The sequence below is a fragment of the Podarcis vaucheri genome (assembly GCF_965113315.1).
Source record: "Podarcis vaucheri genome assembly, chromosome: 3".
In the NCBI taxonomy this organism is placed as follows: domain Eukaryota; kingdom Metazoa; phylum Chordata; class Lepidosauria; order Squamata; family Lacertidae; genus Podarcis; species Podarcis vaucheri.
This window is the reverse complement of record NC_138761.1, coordinates 99,229,659-99,252,124: the sequence shown is the minus strand read 5'-3', so window position 1 is coordinate 99,252,124 and position 22,466 is coordinate 99,229,659. Positions and strand designations below refer to the sequence as shown.

Genomic DNA, 22,466 nt, shown 5'->3' with positions numbered 1-22,466 from the left:
ATGACTAAACAACTAAACAACAACAAAGTGACACCATATTGGGTGAAACTATCCATTATATGTTGTCCCATGACAGCTATTATAAAGGGCTCAGACTTGGACTGGTAACCACCTTGGCACTTTGGAAGTTGTTCAATCAAAGTTCTTAAGGCAGATTTTTTTCTGTACCACCCTGCGTCCCAAATGCATCAATACAACTGGAGACAAGTTTCCCCTCAGTAGAAGTACGGACTTGGCAAAGAACTCTTAACTTTTGGCTCTGCCTAAACTCAAATCCCCCCAGTTTACTATCCTTAGTACTTCAAGACTACCACAAAAGTGTCTGGCTTAAAACCGTCTACCAAAAACTCCACTCTTGCAACCTATCCCCGCAACACCTACTCACTATGGGCCTAACCAAAGCAAACAGTCTAATTTGTCAACGTCTAAAATATATCGAGCATCAGAACAACCTGGCCACTTATAAGGAAAGTCTGCCCATGGTATGACCAATTTCCATTTTCCCATTTTGATTCTCTGGCTCCATACCTGCACAAACTAGCTAGCCCAAAATACAGACGTGTTTTCACACTTGCAAGACTGGATGTTTTGCCATCTGTGGTACTTGAGGGTTTATTCCAAAAGATCCCGCCTGAGAAACGTCTTTGCCCCTGTGGAGATGGTAGCACCGAAACAGCGGCACACGTCTTCCTGTCTTGCACTCTCTACAAAGACCTGAGGAACGAGATCATCACCCCACTCGTACTGAGCATCCCAGGGTGCATAATCACTGCCACAGTGTCCTTTCTCCTGTCAGACCAAATGGAGCAGATAACAGCAAAGGTTGCTCGGTTCTTAGCAGGGGCAATCAGAATAAGGGCCACTATCTGACTGTTGATTCAGAACCCTAAACTGTGCTTTTATACTAAATTTCCTTTCTTCTGTGTACATTGTAATGTTTTATTGTTGCTATGGCCATTGGCTAATACAAAAAAGTATCTATCTATCATCTATATCTATCTATCATCTATCTATCTATCTATCTATCATCTATCTATCTATCTATCTATCTATATCTATCTATCTATCATCTATCTATCTATCTATCTATCTATCTATCTATCATCTATCATCTATCTATCTATCAACTATCTATCTATCTATCTATCATGTCCCAGGAATCTTTGGAGAGGTATTACATATGCACATACAACACAGACATAAGCTATGCAACCGCTGAGGCTACAATTTGAAGAAGACTGGCACTGTATGAAAGTGACTTCTTAACCCTTGCACCATTTTGCAGTCATGCATGCATATACACTACACCAGAGCAATTCCCCAGCAGTGATTAAAATCATCATAGGGTGGAGTTGATGGTGGTTAAGGATTTTGGGCAGAAAAATGGTACAAGGATCTCTGCTTCTTAATTCAGTCTTCCTTTGGAAATTGCAGCCCAAAAGGCTTCGTTGTATGAAAAATTAATATCCCGTAGTACTAATGTGCAGTCCCACCCTTAATATTTTCATCAGTAAAAACCAGAGATCTTTTCATCAGTAGAAGCCAGAGATCTTTAGAAGTTACTGCTATGGTCTGGCACATTTCTTCATGATTTTTAGTACACTGCTCTGGCAATGTTTGGATTCAGTAGAAACCACATGGCTGCAGCAATTGATTTGTGTCATTTCCATTTAAACATTCCCCAGTCATTGACCCTACCCATGTGGTTCTGGCACACAACCATTACAGAAGGGAACTTCTGGTTCCGGACCTAATTATATATCCACATTTGGGCTTCAAGGCTGTTTTGGCCAAGCCACGACTACCTGGTGACATCAGGAAGGTAAAAACATGGCCAGATCAAGTCTCCTGTTTCCTATGTTATAAAGTCAAAGTGGAAAGAACACACAAGGGAGGGGTCACGTACTGCTGCAGTAACTTATGAATTGTCCCTATCAGGAATCTCATTTAGCCTTCTTCTTGCATTTCAAAGGCTATAGCGGTTCTTTAGCAAAACTGATGCCCTGCAGCAGAGAGAGATCACACAGGTTGTTCTTGGATTTTTGCTTTGATGTTCTACTATGTATATTTGCAATAATCTGATATCTTTTGCATAATGTTATATATGGCAGGTTGCTGTGAAAGTTAGTACCATCGTGCACTGTTCAATAGATTTACTAAGAGGAGGAGAAAAAAGCAAATGCCAATATAGTAAACGCATAATTTAGCAGGAATAGATCTGTTTGAGGGTAGCTAAATGAGGTATATCAGTAGCCTGGCTTTAAAGGATCCCCCACCCAAATAAGGAATTTGATGGTGGTCCATTAAGCAGCCGTGATCCATTAAGCTGGAAGTTATAGTGCATGTGTGAGGAATCAGGATCAGCCTTGCGGGCCAAATTTGACAAGTGGGTGGGGCTGCTGACCTGGTAATCACATGCCATTGTTATGACATCATGAAACATGGGTTGTCCCATGCATTAGTCAAAATCCCTTGTGGGCCATTCCAAACACTTGACAGCCAGCTGGCTTGTGATCCACCTGCTGGGAGGCTAACACTGCAGCTCCATTTCTTCATCTTCTTTTTCTATAATAATAATAATAATAATAATAATAATAATAATAATAATAATAGACCTACATTTGTTCTAGGGAGCTGTTTCTGAAACTCAGCCAACCTTCCACTTGCATGTCAGGAGTGAGACGGCAGTAAATATTAGCAAGAACGTGATCTGCACAGACTTGGCAGAGTGTCATGAGCACAGCAGCTTATCCCCGGTAGGTCTTGCCCCATGGATCAGACTGGAAGTCCCTGCCTCCCCACAGCCGTCTAAATTCCCTCCTCTGCAGGGTTTTCCCCAAGCAATCAGAGACTGCGCCACTTGAAGCCAACCTCTCTTCCACTCTCTTCACACCCCTTCTGGTTCTGGGAGACTAGGGGGAAGGGAAGCTTGTCACAGCAGGAGGGGGAGATGCCCATGACTCTTCACCAGCCTAACTCATCTTGCCTCTTCTTGCCTCCCTCCTCCCCTGCTTCAGCTTCTGCTTCCCATTCTGGACTTCTCTCTGCCACATTGCTTTCAGTTCCTCTGCACGACATTTCGCAAAAAAACCCACATATGCACACACTAAGGGCTTATCCATACTTGCCGGTGCTTTCCAGGCACAGGTCCCTACCTCAAAGCTCTGCATCAGAGCACTATTTTTCCCCACCCCAGAGCTTTCCCTGCAAAAACCTGCTCTTTAAATTGAAGCGCAATACATGGCAATGCGGGACGCGGGTGGCACTGTGGGTTAAACCACAGAGCCTAGGACTTGCCAATCAGATGGTTGGCGGTTCAAATCCCCACGATGGGGTGAGCTCCCGTTGCTTGGTCCCTGCTCCTGCCAACCTAGTAGTTCGAAAGCACGTCAAAGTGCAAGTAGATAAATAGGTACTGCTCCGGCGGGAAGGTAAATGGTGTTTCCGTGCGCTGCTCTGGTTTGCCAGTCATGCTGGCCACATGACCCAGAAGCTGTACGCCGGCTCCCTCGGCCAATAAAGCGAGATGAGTGCCTCAAACCCAGAGTCGGTCACGACTGGACCTAATGGTCAGGCTTCCCTTTACCTTTACATGGCAATGCAGGTTTTCCATGGACTGTTGTTTGGTCCGATTTAGTGGTAAAGAGTGGGTTTTTGCAGGGATACTCGGGAGCAAGGAAAGAGTGATCAGACACAGAGTTTTAAAGCTCAGACCATGCCTATAAAGCACAGAAGAAATGTAAATATGCCTAAACCCTCAGAGGCTGTAACCTGAAGCGTATGTAACCTGAGGTACCACTGTACTACTTATTTTATTCAATTGCTGACAAGACAGAATGTTTGTGAAAGTTCCATGACATCAGAGAAGCTCATCCAGTCAGGGGCTCTGCCATTTCTTTCAAGTGAAAAAAACTGGGCAAAATCACCCAGCGTATTTTAAAGGCTTCCCAGGTGGTCTTAGCCAATCTGAAACTCTGCTCTTCAACTTTAAATGCTAGTAGAATCCAGTTCCCTCCATTTTCTTACACAGCAAAAGGAGGCACATGCAGGAAGACATTGCCACAAAGTGCCTCTCAAATGACTTCACAGATTTACCATAAATACAAAGTACTTGAGCTCCTTGAGCTTCATAACAATATGGCCCTGGAAGAGGAAACTAAGTATCCGCAATTGAACTTGAAGAGGGGGCTTATTCACAGCAGCTAAAAATGCAGACAGAGCAGGCGAAGACGGTGCTTTGGAAGCTCCAAATGAGAAAAGAGGGGGTACATAGCAGCACCGCCGAATCATAAATAAAATTGCTCATTTTTGCAGCTGTGCAGAGCAGAAAGAGGATCATGTGGGACAATGAAAGGGAAAAGATGTTTACTTTGAAAAGATGAAAGCAATCACTGGAAACAGGAACCCTCCACTTAGTCAGAAAGAGATGCATCTATAACCATTGCACTCCAGAGCAGGGCAATTACATGTTGGGAATCCTTAGTCCTCTTCAGTGTAGAGGAAAGACATGAGGGGGAAGCAGGGGCCATTCAGTGCCCTCACACTATCAGCCTCTCTATTGTCCTTCCCTTCACCTTCATCTCATGGAGGGGCTCCCCTTTATCATATACACAGCCCAATAAGACAACGACAATAATCCACCAACAGCATACAGATCAATATGGCTAACCTGATCCATGATCACTGCAGTCTCCTCCAGCACATTGGTAGGTATCTTTAAAAAGAGGGTTTGGGGTACAGACCCTTTAGGGGACCACATGGCCACTGGTCCCATCACCTCCTGGCAAATAGAAGGGGAAGAAATGGAGGCAGTGAGAGATTTTACTTTCTTGGGCTCCATGATCACTGCAGATGGTGACAGCAGTCACGAAATTAAAAGACGCCTGCTCCTTGGGAGAAAGGCGATGGCAAACCTAGACAGCATCTTAAAAAGTAGAGACATCACCTTGCCAACAAAGGTCCGTAAAGTAAAAGCCATGTTTTCCCAGTATGGAAGTGAGAGCTGGACCATAAAGAAGGCCGATCGCTGAAGAATGGATGCTTTTGAATTATGGTGCTGGAGGAGACTCTTGAGAATCCCATGGACTGCAAGAAGATCAAACGTATCCATTCTTAAGGAAATCAGCCCTGAGTGCTCAGTGGAAGGACAGATCGTGAAGCTGAGGCTCCAATACTTTGGCCACCTCATGAGAAGAGAAGACTCCCTGGAAAAGACCCTGATGTTGGGAAAGATAGAGGGCACAAAGAGAAGGGAACGACAGAGGATGAGATGGTTGGACAGTGTTCTCGAAGCTACAAACATGAGTCTCACCAAACTGCGGGAGGCAGTGGAAGACAGGAGTGCCTGGCGTGCTCTGGTCCATGGGGCCACGAAGAGTCGGACATGACTAAATGACTAAACAACAACAACAACCTGATCCAAAACACCCACCCACCCCACTCACACATGAAAACAAATCTCACCACAGCCAATCACAAACAAACAACCACACCCTAGGCCAACCCCAACCTCTCTCACCACCAAAGGAACACAAGTGAACAGCACAAGCAATGCTGACACCAAACCCTACATACATTAAGCATAATAGAAACATCGCCACCCGACCCCACCCCCACCCATCTTCCCTCCCTCCGACCCCTTTTTTTTCCCTCCCCCTAATGTCTCAACAAATGAAATGGATTTGTAAAAATGTTAGATGGAAAAAATACGAGAGACATTACAATTACTTCTGTAAAACAAGAAAATCTTTAATAATATATATATATATATATATATATATATATATATATATATATGGTTTTGGTGTCTTCGGGTGTCTTCCCGTGTAAGAGTCGGGGTGTCTGGGCGACGTTTCGACGAGGTCTCACTCGTCATCTTCAGGCTGGTGCTTTCGGCTTCTTGTTACTGGAACAGAGCAGAGTCTGGTGTTTGAGTTCCTATAAATACTGTTGAGGGGTGTGGTGTATAGCCTCCAACGTTCTGGGCAGAGAGGAAGTTCCTAGATTAGTGTGCCTTTTCTTCTTTTGTTCCTTAATTACTTGAGGGATATCTTGGGTGATTTCATGAGTGATATTCTGAATACCACTGGGTGGGTCATTAAGTGTAGATTAGTTGCTAAAGCTTTCGTGTCTTGACCTCTTGAGCTTGTGAAGAGTTTTTCAGAGAAGATGGCTGTGCTGCATTTAGTTGTGCTCTGGCTTGGCTTCGTGTATAGGGGCGAGCTGTGATTTTGTGCCTTGTGCCCGCCAGATCTGTGTAGGGATTGCAGGGGGGTGCAGCATCCGGAGGTGCCACTATAGTTTGGCTACTGGATGGAGTCTGTAATATGTCTGTGGAGAGGGTCTGGGTTTGGGTCTGGTGTGGTTGATTGGTGACGGCGTTCTGTGTGCCTCTGGTTCTGGTGTCGGTTTTTGTGGGGAGGGCTAATTTCCAGATGTCTGGCAGGCGGGACGTGTCGTCACGCTTGTTCATGTTGTGAGGGTGTTTCTCTATCTCGATGGCTTCCATGATTATTCTCTTGTGGTGATGTTCCATGTTAAAGAGCAATTTGGAATCTGCAAAATTAATTTCGTGTCCTGTTTCTTTCATGTGTTGGAAAAGAGAGGAAGTTTTTTCTTCTTTTTTGACGGCATTCTTGTGTTCTGCGATACGTGCATTTATTCGTCTGTTTGTTTGTCCAATGTACGTGGCTGGGCAGACTTTGCAGGGTATTTCATAGACCCCTTGGTTTTCCAGCTGGATTTTGTCTTTTGGGTTTCTGAGGATATTGGCTATTTTTTGGTTGGTGCAGAAGGCTGTTTTGATATTGTGTTTGTGGAGGATTTTGCTGATTTTGTCTGTAGTGCCCTTGATATAAGGAAGGAGGGCCATGCCATTGTTTTCTTCTGTGTCTTGGTTTTTGGGGGGTGTTTCTTTTTGGATTAGCTTCGTAACCCTGTTTTTCTGGTATCCATTGGCGATTAACACATTTGAGAGATTCTGTAACTCAGTTGTCAAGTGGTCTTTGTCAGCCAGGCGTTTGGTTCTGGAGATGAGAGTCTTGGCTACGGAGTTTATTTGTGCAGGGTGGTGGTGTGATTGTGCATGTAAGTAGCGGTTGGTGTGTGTTTTTTTCCGGTAGATAGTGTGTCCTAGGGAGCCATCAGGTTTTTTGTAGATTAGGACGTCAAGAAAGGGGAGTTGGTTGTTGTCTTCTATTTCCATAGTGAATTGTATTTTGGGGTGTAGGCTGTTGAGATGTGTGAGGAAGCTATCTAGTTTTTCTTTCCCGTGTGGCCAAATTACAAAGGTGTCGTCAACATATCTGAGCCAAAGTTTGGGTCAAAACAGCCTTCTGCACCAACCAAAAAATAGCCAATATCCTCAGAAACCCAAAAGACAAAATCCAGCTGGAAAACCAAGGGGTCTATGAAATACCCTGCAAAGTCTGCCCAGCCACGTACATTGGACAAACAAACAGACGAATAAATGCACGTATCGCAGAACACAAGAATGCCGTCAAAAAAGAAGAAAAAACTTCCTCTCTTTTCCAACACATGAAAGAAACAGGACACGAAATTAATTTTGCAGATTCCAAATTGCTCTTTAACATGGAACATCACCACAAGAGAATAATCATGGAAGCCATCGAGATAGAGAAACACCCTCACAACATGAACAAGCGTGACGACACGTCCCGCCTGCCAGACATCTGGAAATTAGCCCTCCCCACAAAAACCGACACCAGAACCAGAGGCACACAGAACGCCGTCACCAATCAACCACACCAGACCCAAACCCAGACCCTCTCCACAGACATACTACAGACTCCATCCAGTAGCCAAACTATAGTGGCACCTCCGGATGCTGCACCCCCCTGCAATCCCTACACAGATCTGGCTGGCACAAAGCACAAAACCACAGCTCGCCCCTATACACGAAGCCAAGCCAGAGCACAACTAAATGCAGCACAGCCATCTTCTCAGAAAAACTCTTCACAAGCTCAAGAGGTCAAGACACAAAAGCTTTAGTAACTAATCTACACTTAATGACCCACCCAGTGGTATTCAGAATATCACTCATGAAATCACTCAAGATATCCCTCAAGTAATCAAGGAACAAAAGAAGAAAAGGCACACTAATCTAGGAACTTCCTCTCTGCCCAGAACGTTGGAGGCTATACACCACACCCCTCAACAGTATTTATAGGAACTCAAACACCAGACTCTGCTCTGTTCCAGTAACAAGAAGCCGAAAGCACCAGCCTGAAGATGACGAGTGAGACCTCGTCGAAACGTCGCCCAGACACCCCGACTCTTACACGGGAAGACACCCGAAGACACCAAAACCTGCATTCCTGTACCCGTGAAAATCTACGAAAGCATATATATATATATATATATATATATATATATATATATATATATATATATTAATAGAGGGGAACTGTTTGAAGCAGGGACTCTCCTGTTCCTGCAGAGGCTCCCTGTGCATTTTAAAACCCTAGGAAATCAGAATTCGAAAACATGCAGCGATTCCCCAGGGATACACAGGGTCCCCCACTTCGGACAGCCACTTCCCATGAGTTGGGGTCAACAAGAGCAAGTATTAGAATTATCAATTACGGTACATTTTTATATTGCTTATTACCCAAAGGTCTCCAGGCGACCTTCGCAGCTCGTGCTGCCTCATGTTAGGCACGATGATGCGTTCTTACCAGTGTTCAGTCAGCTTCAGAGAGAGACCTGTTCAACTTGTGCTTCAGTCTTAATCCGACTTGTTTTTTCCATAGTCCAGAGCTCTTCAAAATCCCAAGGAGCTGCTCAGGCTCCAAAATGCTAGAGTGGGCGCTCAGAACTAATGAATTTTATGTTGTTTTTCATAGTGGAATTTTATTGCTGGCATGAGGAGCCATGCCCGCAGATGCCACTTTGAATAGAGACAGGATAATCTGTTCAGCCCACTGCCAGGTGACTGGACTTTAATTTAGTAACTGAATCCAAGGATTAAACACCTGAAGATTCACCCAGCTAGGACCAACTGGCAATGACGGGGGCGGGTGAAGGAATTAAGCTAAAATGAATATCTTATTCCTTGAAAATGCAACAATCTGGGACAACCCAAGATTGCATAAAGCAAGGGATATTTAGCATTGCCTATAGAGAGATGATAAAGGGGATCCCCAATGTACATTGAAACACAGACTACTGTGCTTCAGTTTTTATTTGGCAACACAACTTGAATGACAACCTATCCAACTGTCTCCCCTTCTGCTGTCAAGGTACAGGTCCGAAATATGCATGATCAATTAGACACTGATAATTTAAGATATCGTCTGTAATATCCTTCAATAAAAATACAGAACAGCCCATCCAACAAATAAAATAATAATAATAATAATAATAATAATAATAATAATAATAATAATAATAATAATAATAATATAAATGCAGAAGAAACAATTAAGAAACTATCAGCAGGACCTAGAGTGCAAGCATTGCAGTTGCAGAAATCTTCATTGCATATCTACAAATAACTCCTAAAACAAACAAAAACCTGCCTTTGAATAGATAAGACTAGTTATCAGAATTCACATTGCCACTTCAGCCTCAACTGGAGAAACATGTCCTTAGCTCTTACAACAACATCTTTAACCTCCAGTTATAGCTCATGGGGGGGCAACAAGAGTTTATTTGACACTGGAAAGATCCCCCCAAGATAGGAGTGAAGCCACGTGCACAACACTATAGACGTAAGGCTCCTGGTACAGATCTATAGCATATGCTCTTGTGGTGTCCAGCAGTGTCTCATGGGCTTCGTGGCTAGAACACTGTTTGCATCTATTTGCAACCATATTTCTAGGCCCTTGACAAACATGGTCAATGGTGGCTTCTTAGGATGTTCTCTGTAACAAGATGGGGTTGGGGGGGGATGATATTAGGGTCACGTTGTTCCAGGACAAAGAGTGACATATATACAATGGTACACTCAAGGCAGGATTTCGAGAGAGATGTCTGGGGGGGGCCATCAACGGAATGAGCAGGCGGACTCTGAGATGTAGCGGAGCTTGCTTACAACATTTGGAAAGAGTTCAAGGGTTTACCTAAAGAGCTCCAGGGCTCACCTGCATGACCTACTCAATGTTTTATTGTTTTCATATACAGGGGTACCTCGGGTTAAGTACTTACCGTATTTTTCGCTCTATAAGACGTACCAGACCACAGGACGCACCTAGTTTTTGGAGGAGGAAAACAAGAAAAAATATTCTGAATCTCAGAAGCCAGAACAGCAAGAGGGATCATGCACAGTGAAAGCATCAATCCCTCTTGCTGTTCTGGCTTCTGTGATAGCTGCGCAGCCTGCATTCGCTCCATAAGACACACACACATTTCCCCTTACTTTTTAGGAGGGAAAAAGTGAGTCTTATAGAGCAAAAAATATGGTAATTTGTTCCGAGGTCTGTACTTAACCTGAAACTGTTCTTAACCTGAAGCACCACTTTAGCTAATGGGGCCTGCTGCTGCTGCCGCGCCGCTGGAGCACGATTTCTGTTCTCATCTTGAAGCAAAGTTGTTAACCTGAAGCACTATTTCTGGGTTAGCGGAGTCTGTAACCTGAAGCGTATGTAACCTGAAGCATATGTAACCCGAGGTACCACTGTATGTTGGAAGCTGCCCAGAGTCGCTGGGGCAACATAATCAGATGGACGGGGTACAAATAATAAAACTTTTAAATTACGGTATTATTATTTATTGAGCATTTATCCTGATTTGTTTGCATAAACCTTACGCAGAGGCTAGATTATACCTGGTATCCGTTGAGCTTTGTTCTGATTTGTTTGTGAGGAACAACAAACATTCATCCTACGTATATTCATCCCAATATGTTTGTGCAGTGTTTATAAGTCTTCTTGTTAATGATTTGGTTATTCAGCATTTCCCTGTGACTCAACTAACCGATTCCTTTTTTAAAAAGTGAATTTGTTGCACTGTGGAAGCAGAGGGCTTTACTCCACTTTAAGTGCACTTGCCTAAATATCCTTGAACCCCTCCTGCAAAATGCTGGCAGTCTCACAGTGCGCTAACATAATGCGCCACAACATAGTGTGGTGGATACGAGCAGCCATCCCCCTGCCCTCTGTCTCAAACCACATGAGATCATTCTTCAGGAGCACCTGTGTCTCTGGTTGATTTGAGATATAAAAGGTAATCACAATTAAAAATGTATTTTTTCCCCAGTTGAATCTTGAGTATATTTAAGATCAGGCCTTTCTAACCTGCTGTGACTCTTGTCCCCTGTCTGCTGCACACAATAATCTATTTTGACCTCCCTCTGCACCAAAACCTGAAATAGAACTCTGTCCCTCCCACGCTTCAAGCTGCTTTTGTAAAGAAAAAGAAAACATGCAGCCCATGTTTTCAGTTAGTTTTTTAAATTTTTGGTTTGTTTTTTAAGAAAGCCATCTAAAATTGCATTATAATGGATGGAAATATTTCAGGACTTGGAACTGCCAAGCCCCTTCTTCGAACACTTCGGATGCGCATGTTTGAATTGTAATTTGTGTTCATTACAGTGGAAATCAACTTTACCGAGAGCGACAGCCTCTGCTGAGTCCTCCCGCAATGTGTCAGCAAGAGTGGCAGTCTTCCCATGTGCTACCAGTTTCGTAAGTGGATCATAGCAGGTGGCTTGTAGCTTTGAATGCCACTGACTCCGATATCCTCTGTCACTTGCACATGCTACATATGAGATTGGTTAGCTGAGCTTGATTCTTCTGCAGATCAAGGCGCAAATGTAAAAAATAAGCAGAAGTCAGCCAGTTGGATGGTTCTGTACCATGAACTGCTGCAAGTTGCCTATTCATATTTCTAAAGCCGATTGACTGGAGTGCTATGCTGTGAAATAGTTTGAGTTTTTACCTGGATTTCTTGCCTTAAAGAGGAAAAGAGGAATTTAAGGGCAGCAGCTCCAGTAAATTCAAAGGACAAGTTGTAGCCAATATTTAATAGTAATTATAGAACTACTAGAAAGAAGGGAGCATCAAGATTCAAGGACGCTCTGCCCAAGCTACTTAAAAATATCAAAGATCAAGAATTGGTTGAATTGGGGCCAAGAATTGATTGATCCGCACACACACACACAAAAGAAAAGTATCTTTTTCCATTGCTCATTTTAATATCCTACATTCACCATCCAGAAAGGGGACAGAATAGTGGGGTAGGAGAGCTGAAAACAATGCGCCAATATATTTCACATATATTGGTAAGCATTGTGCCCCTTTGGTTTCAGATAGTACATGGGTAAGACGAGTCTAAAAAGCCTGGGATGCAAAATTTCACAGCCCTCTGGCGGCTATTGTGGCTCATTTACCAGAAGTAATGTATTTAGTGTTGGCTCTGGAAGTGTGTACTTGATTCCGACCAAACAAACCTCTGAGAGCACAATATATATCAGGAGTCTTCGTTTGGTCAGAATCAAGTATAAACTTCCATAACATGGTTGTTCTGTGGGTAAACATGGGCATGCGGGAAAAGCATAGGTGCCATCTTCCTTAGAGGAAAGCTGAGGTTGATATTTAGTAAAGAAATACATTTCTGTGCTGCAATTGAACAGCACGGCAGTGCTTCTAATAGGTCGTTCCTGTGTCTGAAGACGTAATGCGGGGAGGTAGGTAGGTTAAAGAACACAACACACATCCCAGTTGAATAAAGATATGGAGAGAAACATAAATAGGTCAACACAGGCAACTGGAGTTGAGAGCAAAGTACCACCCATACTTTCCCTTAAGGCTAAATCAGTCATCTTCCCAGAGTACATTTCAGGCAGCAAAATGATTTGCAGAAGTGCTCATGTGTCAGTAAATGCTAATACAGGAAGCAGAAGTAAAGCAATGTGAGTTCGCACATGTGAGTGCATACATTAAGTCACGTACTCCAATTAAAAGAATGAAATCAAGCTCACTGACCTAAAAAATATTCCGGAAACAGAAAAACGTTTAAAATCCTAATACTCAGAAGCCCCAATTCTCAGTCTTTAGCTTCATTGCTAGCCTACTTAATCAACAAGATGAGCCCAGTTATTCCCTACCTGTTGCAAATTGCTGTTTAGCTAGTGGACTTGGAATATATATGGTCTGGAAAAAATACAAAGACTTATTGGAAAGCAAAACTCCGAGGTGGATTTCACCAATAGAGGCCAAGGCTCGGAAAAAACCCAATATGGAGGCATACTGGCCGAAATATTGGGAAATAATAGAAAACATTGGAGGTAATTGGAGGTTGCAGAGCTTTGAAAAATTAAAGGATAAGGTGCAAAATTGGTTACACTATGCCCAAATTAATGAGGTCTTTAAGCTAGACAAAAAAACAGGATTCCAGGTGGAAAAATCGAAACTTGAGACAGAGTTGTTAGAACCTAAGACCAAGTTATTATCGAGAATGTATAACTTGCTGCTTAAATGGAACACTCAGGATGAGACAGTTAAATCAGCGATGATAAAATGGGCTCAGGACATTGGTTATAATATCATGTCTGAAGACTGGGAGAGGTTATGGACCACCGGCATGAAGTTTACTGCATGTAATGCTCTGAAAGAAAATATTATGAAAATGGTATACAGGTGGTACATGACCCCGGTCAAGCTGGCTAAGATATACCATTTGTCCGATAATAAATGCTGGAAATGTAAGGAAGCTGAGGGGACATTCTTTCACCTTTGGTGGACTTGTCCAAGATTGAAGGCCTTCTGGGAAATGATTTATAACGAGTTAAAAAAGGTGTTCAAGTACACCTTCCCCAAGAAACCGGAGGCCTTCCTTCTGGGCATTGTCGGCCAGAAGGTGTTAAAAAGGGATAGAACCTTTTTTATGTATGCTACAACAGCAGCAAGAATCCTTATCGCTAAGCATTGGAAGACCCAAGATTTGCCCACACTGGAGGACTGGCAGACGCAATTGATGAACTACATGGAACTGGCCGAGATGACTGCAAGGATCCGAGATTTGGGAGAAGAGGCAATGGAGGAGGACTGGAAAAAATTTAAAGACTATTTGCAAAAGTATTATAAGTTAGATGAATCTTAAGATGCCGTATGACTTGGAATGTTAGCCCCAGCAACGAAAATTTAATTATTTATGAAATTGGATAACATTTATGAAAGAATCAAAGTTTAAATGGGTAAAAATGACAACATGTTATATTTTTAGAGTAAATGGAAAATAAGAGATTTAAACTTAAACTGCAATTGAAAATACAAAGAAACACACGAAATAAGGGTATAATTTGCTGATAACTTTATTGTCAAGAATGCACTATGTGGGAGATGTGGGGAAGTCCAATGGAAATTTGAAATAAGTTGTTGAAATGGTTGTGATTTTCTGTTTTTTTTTTCTTTCTTTCTATTTTTTATGTTATTTCTTTCTTCTGTTCTTTCTGTAATTTGGAAAAAACGCAATAAAAACCATTATAAAAAAAATAGCTAGTGGACTTGGCCTAGTGTTGGTCAGCAGACTCTGCCCAATTGGTGGATCCAGGACTGTCCAGTTGAGGGATCCATGCTGTGTGCCACACCAAACTCAGATATACTGAAACCAATAACATCATGGACATGTTTAACCCACACTTAAGATCTTAATCCCAGGTCACATGTACCCAGGGAACAAATATGAGACTGGGCTGGATTAGAAAGAAATTAGAAAATGGTGGATAATATGTACAGGGGAGAGAGATAAAAAGCCCTGGGGCCAAGAACATTGATATGTAGAGTCCCTCATCCCCTCTGGGCCAAGGTCCATAGAAATAATCTCTCAAGCAGCAGAAGAGCCATGCCCAACCATCTCTCTGCAGAAAAGAAACATAACTCCAGCATTGGATTCTTCATGGAGCTGCTTCAAGGCATAGACAGGATGATCAATGTGCTGCATCATGAAGAAAGAGCGAGTACTGGGCTGTTTCCCTTTAGTTATCTGTTCACTACTGCAGAGAAAAACAAATAGTATTAGAAGAAATGGGGCATACACTATTGACTTGCAAATAACTGAGTGCATTGCTGAGGCAGGTACTGTACATCGTGAATCCGCCTCTCATATTACTGAGTGCAAGGCAACCATGCATGTGTGGTCTTTATTGGCTTCCCTTGATTGGAGAATGATTTATAATTATCTGATCTATTGTCACTAGCCGTACGACTGTGTTTGAGCAAGAAGTGGATACAGAGTTCTGCTGAGCCAAAAACCTTCTCTACAGGGCTATATTTTAAAATAGGTCCCAAACCCCACATAGCAGCTCCCTATTAGGTAAAGGTAAAGGATCCCTGGATGGTTAAGTCCAGTCAAAGGGGACTATGGGGTGCTCATCTCACTTTCAGGCCAAGGGAGCCGGTATTTGTCCACAGACTAAACCGCTTCTGGCACAACGGAACACCATGATGGAAACCAGAGTGCACAGAAAAGCTGTTTACCTTCCCGCTACAGTGGTACTTATTTATCTCCTTGCACTGGCGTGCTTTCAAACTGTTAGGTTGGCAGGAGCTGGGGCAGAACAACGGGAGTTCACCCCGTCGCGGGGATTCAAACTGCCGACCTTCTGATTGGCAAGCCCAAGAGGCTCAGTGGTTTAGACTACAGTGCCATCCGTGTCCCTAGTTCCTATTAACCACTCAGGGCAATGAAAACATTTAGGCCAAAAAAAGGGAACCCAGATTATGATCACCATTCAATTCCTTCGGCCTGTTTTTTGTTCCCGGAAATAACCAAGCTTGTGTATCAGTATTAGTACCGGCTCTATGGTTCTTGTGATATCTGTTGCCTAGTTTTATGTGGCTTGCAGTGTCTCCTCCTGCCAGTCAGGTGAAAAGCAGGGGAAAGAGGCTCTGGCTGTAACCAACTTCCTCTGCTCAGGTCTTCCGCTGCTCAGGTCTTCCTGCAGATTAGCCCTGAGATCTATGGGTATAGAGCACTATACAAATTTATTAAATAATAAAATAATAGAAATTTGCTTGCGTGGGGGTGTTGGTGACAAAATGGCACCTCTTCCACCTGCCAGGGAAGAAGAGCTGAGTAGAAGACCTACATCAGGAACATAGCAGGAGTGAAGATCTACCTGGGAACAAGAATGGCAGTGCAGCAACAGGTGTTGCATTCCTTGGAGGGCAGATTGTCTGTGCCTGTGGATCCTGTCACCTGAGGCAGTTGCCTCACCTTGCCTCCTGGGTGGGCTGTTAACCCCTCCCTCCTCTGATGAACAGTAGGGAAGAGAGGACAAGGTTGCATTCACAATGAGAGACTCCATTTTCTCTCCGTGTGTGTATGTGTGTGTGTCACACACTCCACCCATCCAATGGGTGGATTTCTCTTTCTCGCTCTCTCTTTCACTCACTCACTCTGTCACACACAGAATGGATGGATGGACCAACGGTGGAAGAAGGGAGATTGAAATTGACTGATTATGCAGAACTGGACAAACTAACAGGGAAGATTCGGTATCAACGAGACCAAAAGTTCATCGAGGACTGGGGAAGATTTACAGATTATCTGAAAGGCATATGTGATGAACAGCTAACGTTTGTTGGTTTTCAAGAGACTCTGAGAAAAACAGAGGAATATTGTTAAAAAGAAAATAAGAGGAGGGAAGGAGATATCTAAAGGCAATACTAAGTTAAGAAATGCGTTAATAATATTGACGCAAACGAAAGATCGGCAGAGGAGCTGAGGGAAGTCAAAAAAAGAGAGGAATGTGTGATAAAATGTGAATTGATTGTATAAAAAATGGTTTGTTTTTTTCTTTTGTGGAAAATGAATAAAAATATTATTTAAAAAAAAGAATGGGTGGATGGATGGATGGATTGTGTGTGTGTGTGTGTGTGTGTGTGAGAGAGAGAGAGAGAGAGAGAGAGAGAGGAAGGGAGGGAGGGAGGGAGGGAGGGAGAATGGATCAATGTATTAAGTATAAGTGTGAATGGAGTCACAAAGCCCCCTCATCAATGCATATATGCCTGAGCCACTTATTTGCTCTTCAGGTCGGAATGTCTTGAAAGCACGAAATCTGCTCATGTGTCTACTATGCAGACCTGTTTTAGAAGAACGATGGCTAGGAATTCCCACTGACTTTATTTAGGTCATGAAACAGACATTCAATGATAATAACTTTCAGATATTATTGAACTGACCCCTGTTTGAACTGGCCAACTGAAGCGTTGGAAAACTCCTTCCTCCATTACCAGTCCCCGGAGCCATCAAGGATGTATCGGTGAGGAGTTAGTTGGGAACTGCAGAGAGAATGGAACTATATAGTTGAGATAATTTGGATGCACGAAGAAATGCTGGAATGGAGGGCTGGAATGCATCTCCCGGTCAACAACAAAAATCTGAATACTACGCAACAAATTAGGAGGCAAGGGAATGGATGCATCCATTGAGGAAAGAGGCAGACAGAAACAATCCAGTGATTTATTTATTTTTAATCATTTAAGGTAATTTTGTTCTTTCAGGAGCATAAATAAGTCATGTTTTCAGTTTATACCTATACTCTGAATTCAAATGGTAGAATTGTGCTAGGAAAGCTTTAGGAACATGCCCCCTAAGTGAAGTCAACAGTATTCTCCACAGTCTTGCACTTTCTGTAGCCCTTTTATGCCATTGCAACAGGAGTGTGAAATGCTCCTCCATGAGAAACTTTACATCCACTTTGCACTTATGCATGTGACTAAATGAAGTTCAGGGTAGCAGGGTCGAAGTGAGAAAGGCCGACAGAGTGTCATATGATATTTCCATTCTTTCAATCTTTATAGTAAAATACTAAATAGATACCAAACATCCATTGAGTCTTACTTAGCAATCGTCTGTCTGGCATGCATGGATTGAATTTATAAAAAGCAGCTTGGGCCCATTTATCTTACAAAAAGTATCATTAGCATATATTCAGACTCTGCTCTGGCCATTTCATTTCTCTGCATGTTCTAGGACAGGGGTCCCCAAACTAAGGGCCACGGGCCGGATAAGGCCCAAGGGACTGGTTTATCTGGCCCGCAGCCCCCACCCCACTGCTGCCGCCTGCTGCGCTGCGCGGCTGCCTACTTCTGGGTTGGAGGAGCACTGGAAATAGTTTGTGTTCGTGTGCAAGCATTATTTCTGGTGCACATCCGGGTTGGAGGAGGCCCGTGCACATGCACACAAGCTACTGTATTTTTCACTCCATAAGGCGCACCTAGTTTTTAGAGGGGGAAGTCAAGAAAAAAAATCTTATTTCCCACCCCAGCCCCAAAGAGCAAAGAAGCCAAGACTGCAAGCAGGATGGATCCTGCTCACTGTCTTGGCTTCCTCTTTAGCCCCGCACAACCTCTCCGGCTGGGAGAGGCTGCGTGTGGCTATGGCAATACCCCCACCTCCTGCAAAAGCCCACAGGAGCTGCACACCCTTTAAGGAGAGCACGGCTCCTGTGGGCTTTTCTACAAGGAGGGAGAAGGGACTGACTGGCCGCATCACAAGAGCCACGCAGAGCTTGTGTGCAGTTGAAGGAATTATGTTTTTGCTCCTTCAGTATAATCATGCATTGCTAATGGATCCATTTCCTTGACTCGCCCTCTTTTCACATGAACTTCCTTCTGTAGGCAGCATGGGGAGAAATACGTTCTCCTCATCATTTTCCTCTCCTCCATGAGTGGCAGTGGTGTCTTGGGACTGGAGCAAGCTGAGAGAGGGTAGCTTCGGGGGGGGGGTGATTGACAGCAAGAGGGCAGGTAGGCAGCATTGTGAAGGCTGAAGGAGTTGAGAATGGGTAGAGATTTGGGTGAAGTCTAAAGGATGGGGTTGGCAGGTGCTGTGGCAAGGGGCCTGGGGGCAGGTTGGGGTGCTGAGCAACACGAGCAGGGGCAGCAGTCAGGATTCATTCATTAGCCCCATCGATGAAAGCCCTCCATAAGGAGAGGTGCAACAGGGCTCTCCCCCCCTCCACCCCACACAATTCTCTGGAGAGGTTTCGGCAGAACCCATTGAACAGTGTGCAAGATGGAGAGGAGGGAAATGGTTTCATCAGGCAACCAGTTCCTTGTAGCAGGATGTTGAATTCCACCCATAATCTTTCGTTTCAAGTAAAACATAAAAATGAACTGCATGTTACTTTGATACATTTATGTTGTTTTCTGTTCATCTAAAAACGATGAATTCTAAGGCACCGTCATAATAAGTAGGTAGACAGGGCCCAGCCTTTGATATAATTAGGAAGCCTCCCACTTTCCACTCTTGAATATACCTGGGTTCATTAGAACACACATTTACACTGAGCTGAATCCAACTAAGAAATTCTCAATGTAGACCCACTGAATGTCATGGCAGAGATGGACCTGATAAAACTAGATTCAACCCAATGTGTGAAGTAGGTGAATGATGGGTATACGAATGATACTTCTGTCTCTTGTTGAAACAGCACGTCATTGGTACTCAATAACCGCAATAGCCATTTCCCCCTGAACTACCATTCCTTGCCCTCATGAAGCTCCCTGCACTACACAAAAAAGAAGTATCAAAGTTAGCAGAGAGAGAAAGAGCTTCGTATACATACGAGGGGGGAGATGCACAAACCTTGACAAACTGGGTTGGCTGAAGAGTCCCTTGTGTACAGAGTGCAGCATAATCATTTCCGTGAGCATCGAACAGAAAGCTCTCAGCTGGATTTCTTCTCTTTCTCCATCTAGGAAATGGGCATGGCTTCATTTCCAGAGATGGGTGGCCAGTTTGATTTGGTCCCTTTCCCCTCCTTTTCGTTTTATAAAAGGCTATTACTTCTGGGCCTACCTCAGGGACCTTTTTGCTTGGCTGTGCCTCTTGCACTCCTCTGAGGACCTGACACCCATTGTAGGACTGCCTGCCAATTCTGGGGGTGGATTCTGTAAGGCCAAGAGGGTCTAGGAACAGCTGCAAGGAGGAGCAGCAGCCACCGACTTTGCAGTAGTGATTTCAGGACTCAAAGATCAGTATTTTTTCTGGCTAAAATGCATTCCAGCCCAGAGGGAAGAGCGAAGAAAGAGGCTCCCCTCCGGACAGCAGGTGCCCAGATTCCTTGGCGGATGGAAATGGGAGCCTGAGTGGAGTTCTTCTGTCTGGGGCTTGGACCGTCAGGCTAACTGAGCCAACTTAGGGCATGGACACTGCTTACATGGTTCTCTTCTAGCCTTGCAGTTCAGGAAGTGTACTTATGTATATTCTGTAATAAAATGAGAACCGCAGTAGCACCGAACATGAAGACATTATAGGGCATGGGATAGAGCCGTAGCTCAGTGATGGGACGTCTGCTTTGCATTAAGAAGGTCCTAGGTTCAATCCCAGGCATCTCCAGGAATTGGGGCTGGGAGAGCCTCCCCATCCGAAATCCTGGAAAGCTGCTTCTAAGTCAGTGCAGACAGTTCTGAGCAGTGATTTGATCCCAGGCAACTTTCCTATGTTCCATGGTGTTTGCCATGTAATGGGAAAGAGAAGGTGAAAGCTCAACTCCCGCACTATCAGGGATCCATTCTTTTGTTTGGAGTTTGCTGGTTTCTCACTGTTCAGTGTAAGCGGGTCACATTTCAAACAACATGACCACTTATGCAACTTCCTTAATGGGATAGCCACAGGCTTATCAAGTTATGAAAGATGAATACTTTTTTAAAGAGTAGCAGAAGAAAGTAAAATCCTACCCTTTTAGCTCAGGTCAAGAGAGAGAAAGAGAGAACTTTCTAGAATTTAAGAAAGTTACAACATTTCACATACAAACTTTTAAAAATTGATTACACTATGGCAGATTAACTTCAGGTAATCCATTTACCTGCCATGCAGGCACAAGTTCTTAATCCATTCCCTAAAACCTTCTCATGGGGCTTGCTGTCAAAGGGTTTCTAAACCTGATAGTTTAACTCATGCTGATAACCTGTTCCACTTGGCTTTCATTTTGCTGTTGTATGGGGGCAAAGCAAAATTATAGACTGTGTTTGTAGTAACACAAACAAAATTTGTTCCCCGCTCAGGATGCCCCGTTGGGTGGATATTTTCGGCTAACCCAGAGTAATTACATCACATTAGTACCATCAGAGCAAGTCTGGAGCCATGAATACAGCCAGAGATTATAGTTTTGGATGCATGGGAGACTGGGGATAGGAGAAGAAAGAGATGTTTCTGTCATCAGTATTTATTTTTTATAAAAAAGAAGAAACATCATCCACGACATATATCACTAGGACGTTATCATTTGTTTATTTACTTCATTTCTGCTTTGCTACTTCTCCCCAAAAACATGGGTGGCACTATGGTCCAAACCAATGAGCCTATTGGGCTTGCCGATCTGAAGGTCAGCAGTTCAAATCCGAGTGCTGAGGTGAGCTCCCATTGCTTTTCCCCAGCTTCTGGGACCTAGCAGTTTGAAAGCTTGCAGCGCGAGTAGATAAATAGGTACTGCTGTGGTGGGAAGGTAAACAACGTTTCTTTTCACTCTGGCACTTGTCACAGTGTTCTGTTACTCCAGAAGTGGTTTAGTCATGCTGGCCACATGACCCGGCAAGCTGTCTGTGGACAAACACCGGCTCCCTCGGCCTGAAAAGCGAGAAGAGTGCCACATCCCATAGTCGCCTTTGACTGGGCTTAACCATCTAGGGATCCTTTACCTTTTAACCTTTTTTTTTTACTTCTCCCAAAAGAAGCCCATGACAGCAAGCAGCTCAATAAAAATACAGTTGTTACAACAAATTAAAGCACATTCAAAATCTGCAGCCTTTTAAACTGAGTGTAGGAAGTTTTTGTTTTTATTTATTACTATATTATGCAGGAAGAGTTTGGAGGCTTTTGCTTTCACTTAACTGTGGTTTCTGAAGCTAGCTTGTTGAAATTGATCCTAGTTAGTGTTTAGCACTGGTTTTGGTCTGGAAAACATGGGGGAACTTAAGTTAACTGAAAGCAGAAGCAAAAGCCGCATCGAAAAAGAAAATGGAGGGTGGGGATGTGAGGTCAAAGCTCACTGCAGTGTGTGCACATCATGTGCAAGATGTTGGTTAGTGTGAGGTGATAATGTGCCCTTTTGCTCCCAGGTGACCATCCTGCAATATCCCAATCTGAAGAAATAAACATTCAGGCTTTAATGTGCCTAAATTCTTTTTATTTCTACATTTTGTGGGAGGAGATATATTGGCATAGAAGTCATCTTGTGCTATTTACTCGAACACATCTTGAAAACAAAGGTTAGGTTAGGGAGCAGGAAATGAGAGAGCTACAAGGAAGGTGCTACATTTCTTCTTGGCATTAGATTGCTTCCAAATTGAATCTTGAGCATCTATTTTCAAAAGGCCTCCCGCCGAGCTGGGCTTTGTGTCCTCTGAACTCGAATCCACACAGCATGTAGAGAAGCGAACAGCATCTGTCTAGTTTTGCTCTCATCTCTTGCCAAACAAAAAAGGATGCATTTCCTTGTAACCAGACAGCACGTCATAAAAGGACAGATTGACAGTTCTTCTCTCTCATCATTGCTT

General features: G+C 43.5%; 1 long non-coding RNA gene across 1 annotated transcript in view; it reads left to right on the top strand.

The window, feature by feature from the left end:
• Window positions 1–3,764: 3,764 nt before the first annotated feature.
• LOC309528335 overlaps window positions 3,765–22,466 on the top strand; it is a 250,040-nt gene continuing 231,338 nt past the window's right edge. Inside the window, exon 1 of the long non-coding RNA XR_014217676.1 lies at window positions 3,765–3,800. This is a non-coding gene — a long non-coding RNA (uncharacterized lncRNA). The remainder of the gene's footprint in view (window positions 3,801–22,466) is intronic.